The sequence below is a fragment of the Pagrus pagrus genome, assembly GCF_965226575.1.
Source record: "Pagrus pagrus genome assembly, contig: HAP1_SCAFFOLD_62, whole genome shotgun sequence".
NCBI lineage: Eukaryota > Metazoa > Chordata > Actinopteri > Spariformes > Sparidae > Pagrus > Pagrus pagrus.
In genome coordinates this window covers 43,197-63,613 of record NW_028175401.1, presented here as the reverse complement: position 1 = coordinate 63,613, position 20,417 = coordinate 43,197, and the positions used below count along the sequence as shown (strand labels likewise).

General features: G+C 40.7%; 1 protein-coding gene across 2 annotated transcripts in view; it reads right to left on the bottom strand.

Moving 5' to 3' along the window:
- Positions 1 to 20,417, bottom strand: part of LOC311253891 (uncharacterized protein) — a 49,997-nt gene that overhangs the window by 21,043 nt on the left and 8,537 nt on the right. The window contains exons 4-5 of one of the 2 annotated variants that reach the window (XM_084384358.1): positions 1,410 to 1,933; positions 1,151 to 1,318 (exon numbers count right to left, since the gene is read on the bottom strand). The gene's annotated coding sequence lies outside the window, so the exon portion shown is untranslated. The remainder of the gene's footprint in view (positions 1 to 1,150; positions 1,319 to 1,409; positions 1,934 to 20,417) is intronic. The other variant, XR_014622016.1, reaches the window with a different exon arrangement.

The window sequence follows — 20,417 nt, the reverse complement described above, 5'->3', positions numbered from 1 at the left end:
TGTATTATCTTCCTTGTTGGCCTTGCTTCTGGTGTAAGGTCGAGGAGTAAGAGGGGAATGTTCTCCAAAGTTTGCAGCAACAGATGTGGTTTTGGTTAGCTGTCCTTTGTTGGCACTGAGCTTCGCATCCCCTTGTTTGTGTCCCGCTGCGCTCATATCTGGTTGGGAAGCAGACGATGACGGTTTCTGGTCGTCCGGGTATGGCGGTGGTGCTGGAGACCGTAGTGGCGGTGGTGGTCTCGGCGGTGCTATGGGTTGAACAGGAGGGACGCGTCGAGGTCATAGTCCACTCTGAGACACTGAGGCATAGGACCTGGAAGTGGGGGATACAGAGAAGAAACCCGATTCTGAGAAGACAACTCTGTTCTTTTCTCATCACTTGCACTCTTCTTTTCCTTCTCATTTTGACTAGCACATTTACGTCTCTCCCTGCATCCACTTTCCACATCCTAAAGGCTTTCAAATGCCTTTCAACCTCCCCAAGTTTTTTTATGTGACACTTTTCTTTTTGCTTTTATCTCTTTTATTCTAAAATTAATCTTCTCCTCCAACAGATTCAGCTGTCTCATGCTGAATGTCCCTCCGCAGGGAAAACCAAACTCTCTCACCCAGACATGTAAAGGCTCTATAGCCTCATTACCATCATTAACCTTTATGTAATTTATGTTTGGGGCAGCCAGGTCTGGTCCTACGCCAGCTTCCTGTTTTTTTGCTGGATTTGCCTCCCATTGTTCTACTTGTCACTTGTCCCAGTGCACTTTATATTTATCCTTAAGACCCGGTCATTACCATGAATTCAGTTTAATTACGCTACAAATTCTGAAAAAAAGCAGCCAACCAGCGGTGATAACCTTAAGAGACCCCTTGTCTCTGCTTGGTTTCACTCGGCCCTGATTTGGCCCCCAATCCAGCGGTAAAACAGCTTAATAGGATAAACACCTTTTCTTCCTATTAGCGCCGGTGTTCCCAGAACCCGGTATTACTCTGCCCTGAATTGGTTCGAGTCGCCCAACTATCACAATGATCAACAGAAATCCAGCAAAAATTACTAATTTACTTAATTTTTTTTTTTTTTTTCCAAAACATAATTATAATTATTTATTCATTTATTTTCCCTCTTAAAGAAGTTTCGTTTCTTTCAGTATCTCACCGTTTGTTAAGCAACGTGGTCCTTTTTCCCTCAATAAGGATTCCAGTGATGACGGTCCGGGGCCGCAGCGGTCAGTCCTCTCGTCTCTTAAGATTTTTTCTCGAGGTAGAGGCTGGACGAAGTTTTCCTCCAGGCTGGCCGGTCACAGTCCGCTGCAGGCTCCAGATCCTGTCACACAAGGAATCCCACTTCTGACACCAAATTGTTGTGGAAATTTGTCTTATTTGTGAGATATCTGAAACAAACTTGTAAGAAATACCAGTTGTCTTTTAAGGATTTTATTCTTTATAAAAAAGGTTCATCAATCAACAGAGTGGCATGCGGTCTGCAGAAAGAAGAACAAGATGAGACAGTTGAGAACCCTTTTTGTTAAAGGAAAGGAATGCCCTGTGTCCTTCTCATGTCTGTACCAGGCTCCGTTCCCATAACAAGAAGCACATATCTCTCTTTGTGCTGACAGTACAAACATTCGAGGATGTGGGAAGAACACAGTGAAGACAATGTAAGACGACATAATGAATAAAAATGGTATAGTAATGCAATTTCCCATTCCAGGCTTTTATGGTGAGGGATCTGATGTTCGGCTCCCATTTTAGGTCCTGGGTGATAATGGTGCCCAGGAAACGGCAGGACTCCACAGAGTTGACTGGGGAGCCACACAGGTTGAAGGAGGCGGGTGGGGCTGGGTTCTTTCTGAAGTCCACTACTATCTCCACTGTCTTTAGAGCATTAAGCTCCAGGTTGTTCTGGCTGCACCAGGTCACCAAATGGTCAATCTCTCACCTGTAGGCGTACAGGTTTCCAGATGTTACCAGTTCTGGTCCCAAAGCAATTTTTTCAACAACTCAACCTTTGCATCACACAGTTTATATGGAGAAACAAACCACCCAGGATAAAGATGTTAATATTGCAAAACCCTCTAGAAAAAGGTGGACTGAAAAGTCCCCAATTTTGAGCATTTCTATTGGGCAGCACAAATTACAGCAATGTGGGTCTGGCAAACAGTGCAAATCCCATTCACCTAAGTGGAAACAAATTGAACAGAACCATTTAACAGAGTTCAAACTGGAATCAGTTCAATATAACAGCTCGCTTAGCTCTCTTTTGGTTACAACAACAAACCCAGTTATTGTCCATACTTATAAGATATGGCAGCAAATTTGGAAGAAAACGGGCTGTATTCAACCTATTTATGACAAATCCCCTTTCCACTCCAATCCCTCTTTACCTAAAGCCCTTAGAGATGGTATTACAAACCTATGGTTTACAAGAGGTATTACAACTTTTGGGAATTTGTTCAAAGATGGAACCCTTCAGACTTTTGAAGAGCTCTCATCTCAGTATGGACTACTCCACACCCATTATTTCAAATACCTCCAGGTTAGGCACTTTGTTATCTCCGAACAGGGTGGCCATCTTCAACCATTAAAAGAGCAGCCTCTAGATAAACTTGTGCGTAGTAAACAGGGAGTGGGGGGGGGGTTTATCAAATCAAATCAAATCAAATTTTATTTATATAGCCCAAAATCACAATTCATTCTTTATTCTTCATTTTATCTTGAACAACAAGTAGCCATCAAAATGATATGTCAGACAAACAAAATAATCTGTTCGAGAGGGAACAGGAGGAAGCAGAAAGCTTATTTAGTCCTGTCCCTTCTTCACAACTTCCTCACATCATAAAATAAATACAACAAAAAAGAAATATATAAAAGTAAAATACAAAGTAATGACAAAATGATAAATACAACAAAACAATTAACAAAAAATCAAGGCATACTTAAACTAGCCTCCTACAATATCCTAAACTCGAAAAAGTTAATTCCCCAGTCACTCCCCATATACCACCAAAGTGAAGTACTGTATTCCATAACCCAGCCGTGATTGCAATTAGTTATATTTATATTATACATATTGCTTCGTATAAGGAACAGAAATGTAATAGAATAATTACATCCAGAAAATAGATAGTTGTTTTGAGGTCTTATTTTTTTATTATATTTGTCAAGAATTGCTTTCTTGTATCTGTTTTTAAACTGTATAGAGCTAGTACTTTGATTTCTTCTTCAAGACCATTCCACAATGTTACCCCATAGACTGATATGCACATGCTTTTAAAAGCAGTACGTACACAAGGTTTTTTAAAATTTAATTTTCCTCTTAGATGATATTTACCTTCTCTATCTTGAAACATTTTTTTAAATGTTTTCAGGCAGTGCATTATTTCTTGCTTTAAACATTATTATTGCTGTTCTAACTTTCACTAAGTCCATAAATTTCAAAGTCTGTAATTTAAAAAATAGAGGATTCGTATGATCAAGATACCCAGCATGATTTATTATCCTTACTGCTCTTTTTTGCAATGTGCATATCCTTTTTAAGGTACTCTTGTAAGTATTACCCCAGATTTCAACACAATAGATCAGATATGGTAATATGTGTAATAGCGGATAAGGTCTAACGTCTCATTTGGAAAAGTCGGCGAACCCCTGGGTATCCCACACACTCAGAGTCTGGCAGAAGGTAATTAATATTTGTGAGATGCATAGAATGTTGAGAATTTTCAGATGGTTTGCCTATGACTCAGATTTTATTCCCAATAGGCACAACTCTAGTTTTAAATCATGGACATTGTATGGTCTCACAACACTCCTTTCACTTACTCGAAGAAAGCCTGTGCACAGCTTTGAGACCTTGCGGGATAATCACGGCTTGGCACGAAACAAATTTCATAGATACCTGCAATTACGATCATATATTGCTTATGAATGTAAATTGACCGACCTTACAGAACGTGAATCAGAATTTTTCCACACATATGGCATGCTGGAGACAATGTGGTTCAACTGTTGCTAACCACTATCATATCTTCTGGGATTGTCCCAAGTTAAATGATTTCTGGAGGGGTATCCAGGCTTCCTTAAGCACGTTTTTTAACACTCAAATACCTCTGGTTTTTGATGTTCTGTACCTGGGTCTTGTCTCTTTTTTGAAATGCAGGACCGAGATAAAGCTGCTGCAATTACTTTTGGTGGCTAGTAAGAAAACAATTACAAGGAGATGGTTAAGCCCGATTCAGCCTACCCTGGATGATTGGATTGGAATTACCCTAGAGATATTTAGGATGGAAAAATTGAGCTATCAATTAAGAATCCAAAAGGACAAATTTTACCAAATCTGGAACAACTGGATTTCATTCATAACCCCCACGAGAGCAGATTTCATTTGATCTCACTGGTAATATTACTTCCTAGATTACTTACTTAATTTCTGACTGGTTATTGTTAATTATTTCTATGACAGCAGCAGCGGGCGACCACCCTGGTTCCTGTACATAGTTCCATTTAAACTGTGAGATGAGAGATGAGATCTACAAGTAAGTTGTACCAGAGTTCTCTCTAAGTGAGCATGTAAATCTCATCTGGCTTTGTGTACCCCACGCAAATTATCAGTACTGTCTTTTAAGAGGATAACCTGTATCCACTGATATTATTCCATTACAATTGCTGTGTAATTTAAGTTATTAGAGGAAAGTGGGTACTACAAAGGCCGAACGTAATTTAATCCACGACCCATGACTATACCTTTTTTGGACTCGCATGCCTGGACGGCTGGTGATGCGTTTTTCCTGGACTCAAACAAACAAAACCGGAAGGACACTTGTTTTCACTCTTACCAATGTTGATATGCTGGTGTATTTATGTCCATTCCAAATAAAGATATAATAAAAAAAAATAAAAAAAAGATATTGTAATGAGTGCACAGTACAGAAAGTGTAGTGTTGCTTGATTCAAGATATATCTACATGTACTCAGCACTCCAATGCTCTTTGCCATCTTAGTACACAGATACTTAATGTGGGCCTTCCAGCAAAACTAAATTAATAAATTAAAAATTAAAACACTCCAAAATTTGTTTTCATAAACTCTTTCTATTGCAACATTATTCATTTCTACGTGAACATCTTCATTCATTTTACGATGTCCAAAATTTATAAATTTAGTTTTGTTCAGGTTCAATCAGCGCTGCCCCTCCTTAGACGCAGAACACGCGCTGTGCGTAGGGCCCCACGATCCGTGGGGGGCCCCATTTTGCACAAGGGGACGCATTCTCCGCAAATGCGCAAAGGATGCGCATCGCTGCCGTGAGGCACGCTTAGAGCACCAAGTCAGCCAAAGGCAGGAGAGAAAAAAAAAGAGACGAGTAATCTGACGCCGCACACGTTGCCGCAATGATTGACAGCACGCAGCATCTGACCAATCAGCGGTCAGATGCGCCGACAGGCAGTTGGATGCAGGTGGAGAGATGGCCTCCCAACGGCAATATGAATCGGGAGCAAGCAAAAGAAAGACAAAGTCTAAACAAGAGGAGGCTCGTGCTTCACTTGAAGGTGGGTATGTTGTTGAAATAAAAAAGAAAACTTTGTGGCATAAACACCCCAGCTGCTAGCATGCTAATCATGAGACAGAAGAGAGGATAATTCTGTCTAGATGTGGACTGGAGATGAAATTTTCCAGCGGCCCTGATTATCATTTATTGAATGTCTTGTTAACTGCATATACATTCAGCTCTGTTGAAAAAGGAGCGGTTAATTGACCAGTTGGTGGTCGTATGTTGGCTCAGGTTTATAGCCTATCAATCTATGCTATCAATAGAAGTTTTGGGCTATTTTTATGGAGGTAAAATGTCGCCATCTCTTGGTGAATTTAATTTATAACAGTCATATAAGATTAGATAAGAAAAATTAAGATAATCCTTGACCCACAATGGAGAAATGTAAAGCGTTACAGCAGCAAACAGCAGTGTAGGAATATAGAACCTAAGCACTAAATGTAAAAATAAGTATTTAAAAATATTTAGATATAGAAATATCATCAAATCAAATCATAATGAATATTATTAGCTGTAGTCGTATTTGCATTAATTGCATTTTAATCTTTGTGAGGCTAGTATTTACATTAATTTCATTGTGTAATTTACCATTAAGACCAAAACAAAAATTAATAATCTGCTTGTATGGTGGATTTCTTGTCATAACAGGGTCAATGCTGAAGTTTGTTACTAAGGGTGACACGGAGCCAGCACCCAGTATGTCACAAGGGCCATCAGGCAGCATGTCTACTGAAGCAGCCTGCATCTGTAAAAGGCTTGTTCCATTGTTGAAAGAGGCTGTTCATTTGATTTGTTCCTACTTATAAAAGGTTGTAAACCTAAATGGCATTCCGTGATACAGTCATTTTGTAAAGGGGGGGGGGGCCTCAAAATAAAATTCTGCTTAGGGCCCCAATTTTGCCAGGGGCGGCCCTGGGTTCAATGATAATTTATTTATATCAAACCAACTTTTTAATTTATACATTTCTTCCGTGACCACTTCCAAGAGCTGCTGCAAGTCTTCCCCAGAACAAAAAATATTTGTGTCATCCGCAAAGACAACAAACTTCAGTACATTTGAAACTCTACAAATGTCATTAATGTACAAAATAACTAGCTTCGGCCCCAAGACCGACCCCTGTGGGACACCACAGGTAATGTTCAGGTTCTTTGACTTGTGAAGACCCATCTGCACAAATTGAAGCCTGTTTTTAATGTAACTCTTTATCCAATCCAATGCAACCCCTCTGATGCCATACCTCTCCAGTTTTTTAAGTAGCATCCCATGATCAATTGTGTCGAATGCTTTTTTTAGGTCAACAAATATATAGAAGTTAATCTGCCTGATCTGAACCCATACTGACTGTCCATGAATATATTATTTTTTTTTAATGAAATTATCCAGTCTTGTAACAAAAAGTTTTTCAATAATTTTTGAGAACTGAGAAAGCAAGGATACAGGTCTATAGTTGGTGAAAAGGTGTTTATCACCATCTTTATACAATTACTTTAGCAACTTTAATTTTATCTGGAAATGTTCCCGTTATGAATGATAAATTACATATATGTGTTAACAGACCCACAATTCCATTTATTATTTTCTTTAGAAGACTCATATCGATATCATTCTAATCTTTTGACGTTTTACTTATACACTTATTTACAATATCAATAATTTCCTTACTTTTCAGTTACCAATATGACTGAATTTGGATTTCTCTCCACACATTTTTCCTCAACACATTTCTTCTCGGATTTATTTCTTTGGCCAGATTAGGACCCATCCATTAACAAAAAAACTGTTAAATTTGTCAACCACTTCATTCCTATCAGTAATTGTTATGCCATTGTCCGTAAACAATTCAGGGTAATCTGGTTTGGTTTGTCTTTTTCTAATTATATTATTTAAGGGAATAGTTGTCCAGTCCATCAGCAGGGCAGAGGAGAGCCATTAGCATTGGGCTAAGACAAGCGACAAAAGTAGCTAATTTGGCTAACGTTACATATTTCATGAAAATAACAAATCCCCGAAGCAAAACAACTAATTACCTGTCCAACAGAAAGACAGCAACCTCTGCATCACTTCTGGAAGTGCTACTTTTGGCTGCATTTTCTCTGCCATTGTTCTCTCTTGGTAACTCTGCTGCTTCTTCTTCTGCTGCTGTTTTATGGCTGTTGGCAAACAACTTTAGGTGTGCATTACCGCCACCTTCTGAACTGGAGTGTGGATCTCCTGCTAACTCCATAGCTGTGTCCAAATTCAGGGGCCGCATCCTTCGAAGGCCGGGTCCTTCGGAGAGTCCTTTGACGGTTGCGTCAACCATAGTTAAATTGGACGGTCCAGCCTTCCGCGTATTTCCTGGTTTGCGTCACCAGATGTTCCCGCCCTTACGGTTATGTCATGATTGATGCCGCCCAGGCCCGCGAAAGAGTTTTGACTGAATGGATTTTATGGTTTTCTGAACGTCTAACATTTTGAAAGCGAAGGCTTTTATAGCTTTACTTCCAACGGCATAATGCTAATTTATGCCGTATGCTAATGCATTACCAGGGTCACGTATTTTAACTGAAAGTCCGCTGAAGTTTAACATATCTGGCAATGGATGATCAAATGAGTAAAAACCGAGTATAAACCCAGAACTTACATTTAAATGTCAAGTCCGCGCCACTTGATGTCGCCATTGTTCAGTTTTCCCTCTTCTTTTTCGTGACTGAGCAGCGGCGCACAAAGGATCTTGGGATATGGGAGGCCGCGAAGGACAGTAGCGGTCCGTCCTCCAAAAAGCGGGAGAAGCAGGCTGCATTTGTGGGCTGCATTTGGAGGAGCCTTCGAATTTGGACATCCTTCGCGCAGCGTTGTGATTGGCCTTCAAATCCGCACTTTGAAGGATGCTGCCCCTGAATTTGGACACAGCTCATGTGGACTGTGTTGAATATATCCGGCAACGGTTCTTTAAACTCTGACTGAGAGGGAGGGATTGGTCAGAGATTTTACAGGCCTGCAGCTGCCACAGAGGTATGATTTATTTTGTTTATTTTTCTGAACACATTATGTATGGACTACTCTCAGGATGGAAAGGCCATTTCACCCAGTATAACAAAAAGTGTTTCTGAACAGGATTACCAACTATACCTTTAATATATTCCATATACTTTTTACATTGTTTTTATTACTCTAATATTTTATTATAATAACCCTTCTTACATACTCTCATAATATTAGTTAATGCCTTTTTGTATTTCTTATATTTAATCTCCGCCTCTTTTGTTCTATATTTTATGAAGTGCCTATACAGAGTATTCTTTTTCTTACAGGCATTTTGCAGTCCCTTAGTCATCCAGGGGTTTTCAGAATACTTATTCTTGTTACATTGTTTGCATATATATATACATATGACAGCTTTTGTCATACTCATTTTTGAATATGTCTAAAAATAATTATCAGTGTCTTCACAAACTTTCCAATCATAATTAATTAAATCATTCCTAAATGCAGCTATAGTTTCCTCAGATCTTACTCTCCTGTATTTAACTTCATTACACCCCCAGTTCCTATTGTAGTTACATTCATGAATCGCAAAGACAGGCAGGTGATCACTAATGTCATTAAATAATAATGCACTAACAGTACTACTCTCCATATTGTTTGTAAAAATATTGTCAATCAGAGTGACAGTGAGATGTTATTCTGGTTGGTTTTGTAATCGTTGGAAATAAACTCATACTATACATTGCTTCCACAAATGCATCCGTCATTTTATGGTTGTTGGGATTCAACAAGGCTATGTTAAAATCCCCACAGACATAATTGACTTTTTTGCTTTTCTTTAGCGAATACCCTTTCCATATTTTCTATAAAGATTTCAATGTTTGAACCAGGTTTCCTATACACACAACTGACAATGACATTTTTCTTTTTTTCCAATACATATTTCAATAGTAACACACTCCATTACATCATCCATGATTACTGACATATTGTCCACAACCTTGTGAGGCCTTTGTCAACAAATAGAGCCACGTCTCCTCCAGTTTTGCTCCCTCTATTAATGCAATTAAGTTCCTATCCCTGCAAAACAAAATCTGTACCTCTCTCTTCGTCAAGCCATGTTTCTAAGATGGCTATAATGTTAAAAGGCTTTTTGGACTGCATTAGATATTCATTTATACTTTGGAAGTTTGCATATAAATTCTACTGTTAAAATGAATAATATTTATCCCATGTTCAACAGTAATATTGTTAAACTGTTTTCTGTATAACAACAGCAACTGGTGTTTGTTTTTAAAAAGATTATGTTCCGGATCTATAACCTGTTCATATTCTATTAAGTTTTGTTCCAAGTTATCACATTGCCTCAATGGGCTTTACAGTCTGTAAAGTGAACGACATCCTCTGTCCTTAGACCCTCGATTCGAGTGAGGAAAAACTTGCCATCTTGATGGGGGAAAAAAAAAAAAAAAGACCCTTTTAACCAGAAAAAAAAGACGACGGAAGAAACCTCAGGGAGAGCCACAGAGGAGGGATCTCTCTTCCAGGACGGACAGTCATGCAATAGATGTCGCATGTACAGAAAGAACAGCAATCACAGTTTACAGGTTGCATTGACAGAAAATCTGATAAAAATTATATATGTAAAGTATGTGGATCCAGGAGACGACTGAGCAGGACAAGGCATCGTCAGGGGGTGCCCGAGCCACACGACCTCCTGTCCACCGTGGTGACCTGGAAGAGGGCAGGCCACACAGGATAATTAGTAGTAGAGAGAGAGATCAGAATGAGGAGGCCTCAAAATTTACAGGAATACAGTTATAAGGAGATAGCGAAACAAGGAGAGGAACGATCCAACGGAGCCCGGGTGTGACAATCCAGATCTGACAGTATGTGGGGCTGTAGGAGCCAGGAGAGGTAGATGGTCTCTGGGGCCTGAGTTCATCAGAAGGGAGCCTGAATGAAAAGAGAGTAGGAGGAGAAAGAGGGGGAGAAAGTGACACAGCTTGCACCTTGTGGGAACAGAAAGAAAAACAAGGTTATAGAAATGCAATGTTAATCAGAATAAGCAGATTATTACTCGTCGGCAGGACAATGTGGCGTCTAATACTATAGCTTACTCACTGAGACTGAGTTGACCCACCGAAGAAGCTAGCAGTCGATGTCAAGGACTAATTAAAGGCCAAGTCAGAAAAAGTGAGTTTTGAGTTTAGATTTAAAGGCGTCAATAGAGCCAGATTGTCTAATATCAGCTGGGAGTTTATTCCAGAGGAAGGGGGCCTGATAGGGGAAAGCCCTGCAGCCAGCTGACTTCTTCTTAACCCTGGGAACCATCAGGAGCCCTGAATTTTGAGAGCGTAGTGCACGAGTTGGAGAATACAGTATAATAAGATCTGACATGTACGACGGGGCAAGGCTGTGTACAGTTTTGTATGTCATCAGCAGCACCTTAAAGTCTGATCTCATATGTATTGGGAGCCAGTGCAGTGAGGCTAAGATTGGTGTAATATGATCAAATTTTCTTGTACATGTTAAGACTCTAGCTGCAGCATTTTGAACCATCTGAAGACCTTTAGTGCTCCCATGTTGAAGACCCGAAAATAAGGCATTGCAGTAATCCAGCCTAGACGAAACAAAGGCCGTGGACAGGAAGGACCTAATTTTGGCCATATTGCGCAGGTGGTAAAAAGCGATCTTGGTAATTTCTTTTATGTGCTGATGGAAAGAGAGGCTAGAGTCAAAAGTAACACCTAAATTCTTAACAGTTGAACTTTGATCACGTGACAGTAACTCTCGACAGTTGTGTTATTTCTCAAAGGGGTGTCTCTGTCGAGGGGGAGCAATGACCAGCATCTCAGTTTTATCCGAATTTAGGAGCAGGAAATTTTCTGACATCCAGCTCTTCACGGCACACAGGCAGGTCTCCAATTTGGCGATTTGAGATTTATCATCAGCTTTGATGGGCACATACAGCTGAGTGTCGTCCACATAGTTCCACATAGTGGAAATGTATTCCCTAACTCTGTATTCCCAAACTCCGAGTATGGAACACCATACTTCACATCAGTAAATATCGATGTAGTACTTTTATATATACAATATAACAATATGCCGTGACCTGTGGTGTCAAATGCAGCACTGAGATCTAGTAACAGAAGCACTGAGGTAGAGTCTAAATCTAAGTAAGAGTTTAGTAAGGGCAGTTTCGGTGGAGTGACAGGCTCTGAAAGCTGATTGAAAAGGTTCCAGGAGATTGTTATTAGTTAGGTAGCCTGAAAGTTGCTGGGACACAACTCTTTCTAAGATTTTGGAGAAGAAGGGAAGGTTGGATACTGGCCTATAATTATTTAGAGATCCTGGGTCAAGGTGGGGTTTCTTAAGTAGAGGCTTAACCACAGCAGACTTAAAACTAGCAGGGACAACACCTGTCATGAGCGATAAGTTAACAATATTTAACATTGTAGGTCCCAGTGCTGGCCATAGATCCTTAAACAGTTTTGCCAGAAGGGTGTCCAGGATGCAGGTAGTTGGCTTTGAGGATGAGACAATTTTAGACAATATCTCAGGGGAGATATCTTCAAAATTGTTTAGAGCCGGGGCTAACTGAGAATCGGCAGAAGGCTGTTTTATAATCAACTTTGACGAGGAAGCCAGAGATGATGAATTAATTTTGGCTCTAATATCATCAATTTTATTGCAAAAGAAATCTAAGAAATCATTTGCATTAAAGGATGTACAGCTCACAGACTGTGGTTTTTTGATTAAGTTTAGCCACAGTGTCAAAGAGAAATCTAGGATTGTGTTTATTATTGTTTATTAGGCCAGATAAATATGCTGTTCTAGTGGCATTAAGAGCACGCTTGTAATTAAGTACACTATGACAGCATGCAAGATGAAAAACGACTAATTTAGATTTTCGCCATGCACGTTCCATTTTCCTGCAGGCCTGTTTGAGATCTCGGGTTTCATTAGTAAACCAGGGAGAAGATTTCTTTGGTCGTCTTGTCTTGGTAGAGACCGGTGCCACAGAATCGAGGAGAGAAACGATTACCGAGTTAACTTAATTGGTGAATTTTTCCACAGGCTTTGTCGCAATCGCAAAAGGGGCCAGGACCCCAGCCAATTTATCACAGAGTGTCGCTATGATTGCCGGGCTGATATGACGAGAGGTGGAAACATTTGTGTCATTGATACAGGGACAGGCTAATGACGCTTCAAATGTAATAAGAGAGTGGTCCGACACAGCAGAGGAGACGGAAGCAACATTCAGGGCTGACGCATCTAATCCATGGGAAAGAATCAAATCCAGAGTGTTACCACTGGAATGAGTAGGTTCATGAACGAGCTGAGTAAAGCTAGACATATCGAGCAGACCCAAAAAAGCTTTACTTAGAGCAGTGGTTCTCAACTATTTTCTGTCATGCCCCCCCTAGAGGACAGACATTTTTTCACACCCCCCCTGAATTGAAATATTATTGAGAACCTGATAATAATTATTCATTTATCTGTATAAACCACTGTATGAGTTGCTGGCACCAGCATTCTGCATACAATCACCTGATTATCAAAATAGATTAAAAACATCTGCATCTCATCTCATCTGTTAACATCTGCAACAACTTCAAACAATTTCCAAGTTTAGTTTATTAACTCAATTTGTAACATTTAAACAAGACTGTGATTCTCAAAACAGAGAAAAAAGCGCAAATGATTCACTGGGATGTGCATTTTTATAGACTTAACACATTAACATTCAAAACTTTAAACTGTAAACATTGGTCACTTGTCAGCTTCATCAGCTTATTCCTTTTCAAAAAGGACTTTTTAATTTTTTTTGTGCAACATTTGCAACAATATTGCTTTTTTTTAAACGTTATTTTACTACGCACTGACAAATCTAAACATGTACACACTTATCATCATATGGATGCAGTTAATGTGGGATCCTGACCCACCAAACATCCTGGAAAATGACAAAGTTACATTTTTCTCTTAATTACATAATCACCATCAGTAAACGGGACGCCGTCTGTCACTCGCAGGGAGGGAGGCTGTTTTATGGAGGAAAGATCACTGAAGTCTCGGTCAGTAGGGCTGACTTAGCAGTGATGTTTTTCACCGCGACAAACACTTGCCGAGTTAAAGTTTTTTGCCGGGGACAGACGCCGTTTTTCGGGCAGAAATGTGACGAAGAGTCGGTTGGACCGACAGGCTGACAGACACTTTTCCACATATAATTGCTGTATTTTTTTCCTCATAAGTTGCCAAAGACACGACCAGTTACCACGTTACTGTTGTTTGGTCCTGTAACATTGCTTTGTGGGACATTTCTCTATATTTTATTGAGTGTCGGACCTGTTTAGTTATCACACAGTGAACACCATCAGATCGACAACCCCCCGCTCCCCACCGTCGGCTTATCTGCTCACACTGGTTCGGTTCGCCAATACTGTGCCTCTGATACCTCCGTAGGAGCATCAGAGGCAGAGGGAAATTTCACCCCTCGCCGCATCTGAAACTTTCACACAGAGGCAGATGGGGAGAATTGGCGCAGGATCCCCGCATGCAAACAGCAGTGTGAATGGGGCTACTAATAATGACAGTGGAAAATGAAATGAAAGTCCTGACCTGCCTCTCACGCCCCCCCGACACCTCACCGCGCCCCCCACCATTTGAGAAGTACTGACTAGGAGAGTCAGAAGGCTTATTTAAGTGGATATTGAAATCCCCAATAATTAGGATCTTATCTGAACTAGTTACAAGATCTGCAATAAATTCACCGAATTCTTCTAGGAACTGGGAATAAGGCCCTGGAGGTCTGTAGATTACCACCAGGGGAAAGCCTGTTACTACTTGATGGAGATGGTTTTAACACCAGGGCCTCAAAAGAAGTAAATTTAATTTCCTGGTTGGAGCTTAAACTGAAAATAGATAGATGTAGATTAGAGCAACGCCTCCTCCCTGTTTAGAGGCCCGAGCAACATGGGCATAGTTATAATCAGGAGGGGAGGCTTCATTTAATGGCAGAAAAGTATTAGATTTCAGCCATGTTTCACATAAGCCAATCATGTCCAGCTTATGATCAGTAATCAAATCATTAATCAGTAAGGCTTTGGTTGACAGTGATCTAATATTAATAAAGCCAAGGAATTGGAACAAGGTACCTTTTAGTAGTTAGATTTGGCTGCCTATGCAGGTAGGGATGACGGGATGCCGGGATGCCATTGTGATTAGCTTTGGTATTTTATTATGCGAGACTGTGTAAGGTGCTTGCTAAGACATTTCCCCACTGTCAGAGGTGGAGATCAAGATTAAATTATTGTGGTTTATAGGGGTGTCAACATCTACACGTGTAAACGGGTACGCGGATAATAAATCATAACCGTTTAGAAAAGTTTACGCGTCATTTTTCCTCCTCGTTTATTTCTCACCAATATATAGGCCTATAGTATTTTTAGGGGTGATAATGTTGCCTAAAAGCTTCAGATAAAAACATTAACTAACTATACAATTAAATGTTCCCACTAGTGCAGTTATCCGCATACACAATAGATGCATAGGGCACAATGTTCTGTGATATATAAAAAAAACCCGCGGCCACAGCTATTTGTGTTTTTCAGACCAGCGAGACCACTTAAAGGCAAGACAGCTGCTGTGTAGAATAGGCTGCGGAGGACTTGAGAAGAGCGCGGCGCTCATCTTCTCCATGCGCAAATGTCGTCCTGCTGAAAACAAAAACTGTTAGTTTTTTTCGATTGCTAAGATGCATTGGTCGAAACTGAAGCGACATGTTCAAAACTCTTAACACAGTCTGCAAAACAGAAATGCATGTGGGCTTAACTGTCTCACTGCGTTTGGCCTCATTAGAAAGCATATGTTGGAGCCTATTGATTCTTTGTATTAATTATTTGGAAAATGGTATATGGTAATGGTATAAAATAATGCTAATGATAAGGATGACTATTCAGGATATATATTGTACATGAACTATTATTTATGATCGTTTTGCTGCTCAGGTCCCTCCTCCTAGTCAGGCCATCCTCCTCCTGTGATTAGGGAGAGAGGACAGCTGGTTTGTGCTTTTGTCTGTTTTTTGTGTTGAAGGAGTGAGGAGTGAAACAGTTTATCAACCACTAAATTACGTTTTTTATTTGCTCATTGTCTGAAGTCAAACCGGAGAATATTTCTGTTTATGTAAATAAATTCAAAACTTTTTGTTGAAACTGGAAACATCTCCGCGAGTGCTTATTATTAAGTGAGTCGTGGACCTCCTCCTCAGAAACTAGGTTTTTTTTTACCTTTTTTGAATGCAAGGAAGGAAAGTGGAAAGTCGGCGGATCACTCGCCGACAGATGAAGAAAGCAGCCGGCGGGCCGTGACTAAAATCAGCTGATCGACTCTATGAACGAATGCGCCGTTGCGCTACAAAGAAACAATCGAACACTATGGAAGGCAAAGTTGTGGATTGTGGATGTGGATTGCAATAAAACGGGGACGTTGGAATGATGTTTAAGAATGAACTTAACGGAAATTAAAGGAATTTGTGTGGTTATTTGTGATGATGTCTGACACACCTGAGACCGCAACTGAGTCTGAGGACATGTTGAAATCGCGCATTGCTTCGCGCAGAGGCAGATTGGGAGCATGCACGAGGAGGACAAATGAAATAAAGGCTTTGATGACTGACGTTGGAAATGTTGATAAAGTCAATGACACATTTGAAGCGTTTAAAGGAGCTGTGGATGAATTTAAAAATGCTCACAAATCTGTGCAAGAGCTCTTATCAGAGGAGGAAAAGGAAAATGATTATTATGACTGGTATGAACCCAGAATAACTAACCTGAATTACTTCATGAAAGATGTTGAAACATGGAAAAGAGAAATTGCACAATCAAAAGTTGGACCACTGGACAGCATATCAAATGTGTCACACAAATCAAAGTCTTCCACTTCCACTGGATCATCAACCTCCAGATCTTCCTCAGTCTCCTCAGAGTTAAAAAAGGCCAAAGCGGAACAAGCTGCTGTGATGGCTCGAGCTGCTGCATTGAAAGAAAAACACACTTTGCAACTGGAGGAAACAAAACTGAAATCAAAGATGGAGCAAATGGAGCTGGAAGCAGACCTCGCAGCATCAACTGCTAAAATAAAAATCCTTCAAAGTGATGAGGTGGATCAGGAAGCTCTGGGTGATGGCATGAAGGAGTATTATGACTCTCACCATGAACCAGAAACAATGGAGAGCAATGTAGAATTTGCACAGTTAGGTGCAATACCCAAAACTCCACTTCACCAAACCATCTTAAGTCTCCACAGACCTCCACCTACAAGGGGTACCAACACACCAGAAAATAAACCTCAAAACAAGAATTTAACTGAAAAACATAAAAACGAAACTGCAAATCATAATCACACCATAACTAATGCTGCTCATGATAACTTGGATGTGGTTATTCAAAGACAAAGACAAATGACTTAGCAGAACTCATTGTCTCACAGCAAAACCTGTCTGTTACCTGCAAGAGAGATTTCTGTGTTTGATGGTAACCCATTGGCATATCAGTCTTTTATCCATGCATTTGAACACTTGGATTGAAGACAAGACTAAAAATAATCAGGACAGACTCTACTATCTTGAGCAGTTTATCTCTGGTTTACCAAGAGACTTGCACATGGGTGGGAGCAGGGGCTATAGTGAAGCAAGACACCTCTTAAAAGAGCACTTTGGGAATGAAATGAAAGTTTCTGGAGCTTACCTGGAAAAAGCCTTGAACTGGACAGCGATTAAAGCCGAGGATGGGAAAACGCTGCATGCATATGCAATGTATTTGAGAGCATGTTGTAATGTAATGCAAGATTTACAGTATTTAGAGGAACTCGAGATCCCATCAAACCTAAGGCGAATAGCATCCAAACTACCCTACAAACTCCGGGAAAGGTGGCGAACCACAGCCTATGAGACACAACAGAGAACTGGCAGGAGAATCAGATTTCAGCACCTTGTGGATTTTGTGGAAAAACATTCTAAGATGCTTTTGGATCCGTTGTTCGGGGACATTCAAGACCAAATGACAACAAAAAAGTCTATCCCAAGAAGTAAAAATGAACCAAAATTAATAAGAGGCAAAAACAGCAGCTTCGCTACTTCAGTAGCAGTGAATACAGAGAAAGCAGGATGCGCTGTAAAACGCACTCTGATCGACCGCCCACAATTCAAAACACAGTCACATGACAACAAGGTTGAATTCTTAAGAAGCCATGGGTACTGCTTTGGTTGCCTACTAAAAGGTCATCTAAGCAAAAAAGAAGATTAATGTGTCAAGTTTGTCAAATGAAACATCCTACTGTACTTCATATTCAAAGTGCAAAAGGCCCAAAACAGGAAAATCAACCAAAAGCCACTGCTGAGACAGAAGATAACCCCATAAGCAGTGCTCGTTTCAGCAGGTGATGGAACTGGGGCCGGGAGAGACTGTGCACTTGCGATTGTTCCAGTCAGAGTTAAGGTGGCAAAAGGGAGCAGGTATATTCAGACCTATGCCTTCCTCGATCCAGGCAGCACAGCAACATTTTGCACAGAAAATCTAATGAACCTGTTGAATGCGAAAGGACGCAAAACAGAGATACTTTTGCGAACAATGGGACAGGAAAACCCTGCAGGGACCTATGAGGTCAGAGGACTGGAGGTGGGAGACTTGGAGGGCTGCACATATCTGGACCTGCCGAAAGTTTACACGCAGAACAAAATCCCTGTCTCAAAGGAAAACATAATCACAGAAGCTGATTTGGAGAGGTGGCCTTATCTCAGTTAAAGGAAATTGAGGCAGACATTGAACTCCTCATTGGGACTGATGTTCCTCGAGCAATGGAGCCATGGAAAATAATAAACAGTCATGATAATGGACCATATGCAGTCCAAACCTTACTGGGATGGGTGGTAACTGGACCACTCAGTGTTAATAGTCCTGCAGAACGTGCTGGGCCCATTGCAGTGTCAAGTAACAGAATCTCTGTTGTCGAGTTGAAGGATCTACTCATCAGACAATATAACCAGGATTTCTCTGAGAACATGTATGAGGAGAAAATTGAGATGTCAGTTGAGGATAAACGTTTTATGGAGATTGATTCCAGCTCAGCATTCCTTAAAGATGGCCACTGTCATTTACCACTGCCTTTCAGGGATAAAGACAAGGTCATGCCTGATAACTATGATACGGTAAAGGAACGCACACTGCACCTTATGAAAAAATTTAAGAAGGATAAGACGTATGCCGAGGAATACACCTCCTTCATGGAGGACATTCTCAAAAAGGGTTATGGAGAGAAGGTTCCACCTCAGCAGCTTCGCAGAGGGGATGGACGGGTCTGGTATATCCCACATGATGGCATCTACCACAAGCGAAAACTCAAACTGAGGGTGGTGTTTGACTGTACATCCTCATTTCAAGGAACGTCTCTGAATAAGGAGCTCCTCCAAGGTCCAGACTTAACAAACGCCCTCATCGGAGTGCTATTAAGGTTTCGCCAAGAACAAACTGCAGTTATGGCAGACATTGAGGCAATGTTTTATCAAGTACATGTTGATGAAAAGGACAGAGACTTTCTGAGGTTTTTGTGGTGGCCAGAGGGTGATATCAGCAAACCGCTTGATGTTTACAGGGTGAAAGTTCACCTCTTTGGCGCTGTATCATCCCCGAGCATTGCTAATTTTGCCCTGCGTCAAACTGCTGATGACAACCAGAAGCATTACTCTGATGAAGTTATGAAAACCATCAAAACTAACTTATGTGGGCGATTGCCTCCAATCTGTGGCAACAGCAGACCGAGCCATAAAGCTTGTCAAAGATCTCACTAAAGCCTGCGATCAGTGAGGTTTCACATTGACAAAATGGGTCAGCAATAACTGTGAGGTGTTAGCAAGCATTCCTGAGCATCACAGAGCAAAGGCAGTCAAGGAACTGGACCTGGGTAAAGAAAAGCTGAAAGAACAAATCACAGTCGAGCCTGCACTTGGAATCCACTGGAACACCCACAGTGACACCTTCAGCTTTAAAGTAACTGTCAACAGCCGGCCTGCAACCAGAAGAGGTATACTCTCCACAGTAAGTTCAGTTTATGACCCATTAGGTTTTCTCTCTCCTTTCATCCTGAAAGCCAAACAACTACTGCAAGAGCTCTGCAAATCCAGGTATGGATGGGATCAAGTTATTCCACAGGAATTTGCAATGCCCTGGCAGAGATGGATCGGGGAATTAATTCAGTTACGTGGGTTTCAAGCAGCAAGATGTATAAAGCCTGAGAACTACGACCCAGTGGCGACCGCTGAGCTGCATCACTTCTGCGATGCAAGTGAGTCAGGTTATGGTACAGTAAGCTACCTTAGACTAACAAATCACCAAGGCAAAATCCATATCTCCTTTATATTTGGAAAAGCCAGACTCTCACCTCTCAAGCAGATCACCATACCCAGGCTTGAACTCACTGCAGCAACATTGGCTGTAAAAGTGGATCGGATGCTGAGGAAGGAGCTGCATTTACCACTCACAGATTCAACTTTCTGGACAGATAGTACACCTGTATTGAAGTATATTCACAATCAAACAAAGAGATTTCATACATTTGTATCCAACAGAGTTGCAATGATCCATGATCTCTCTCACACAAGCCAGTGGAGATACATAAATTCAAGAGACAATCCAGCTGACGACGCATCACGAGGATTGCACGTGGAATCTTTCTTAAGATCAAGATGGCTGAGAGGTCCTGAATACCTGGTCAGAGGAAAAAAAGACATGGCCAAAGATCACACAAGGTCTAGGAGAGATATCAGCAAATGACCCTGAGGTGAAAAAGGAGGTCACAGTTAACAGTGTGGAAAAGGAGATCACAGTTAACTGTGAGGATTGA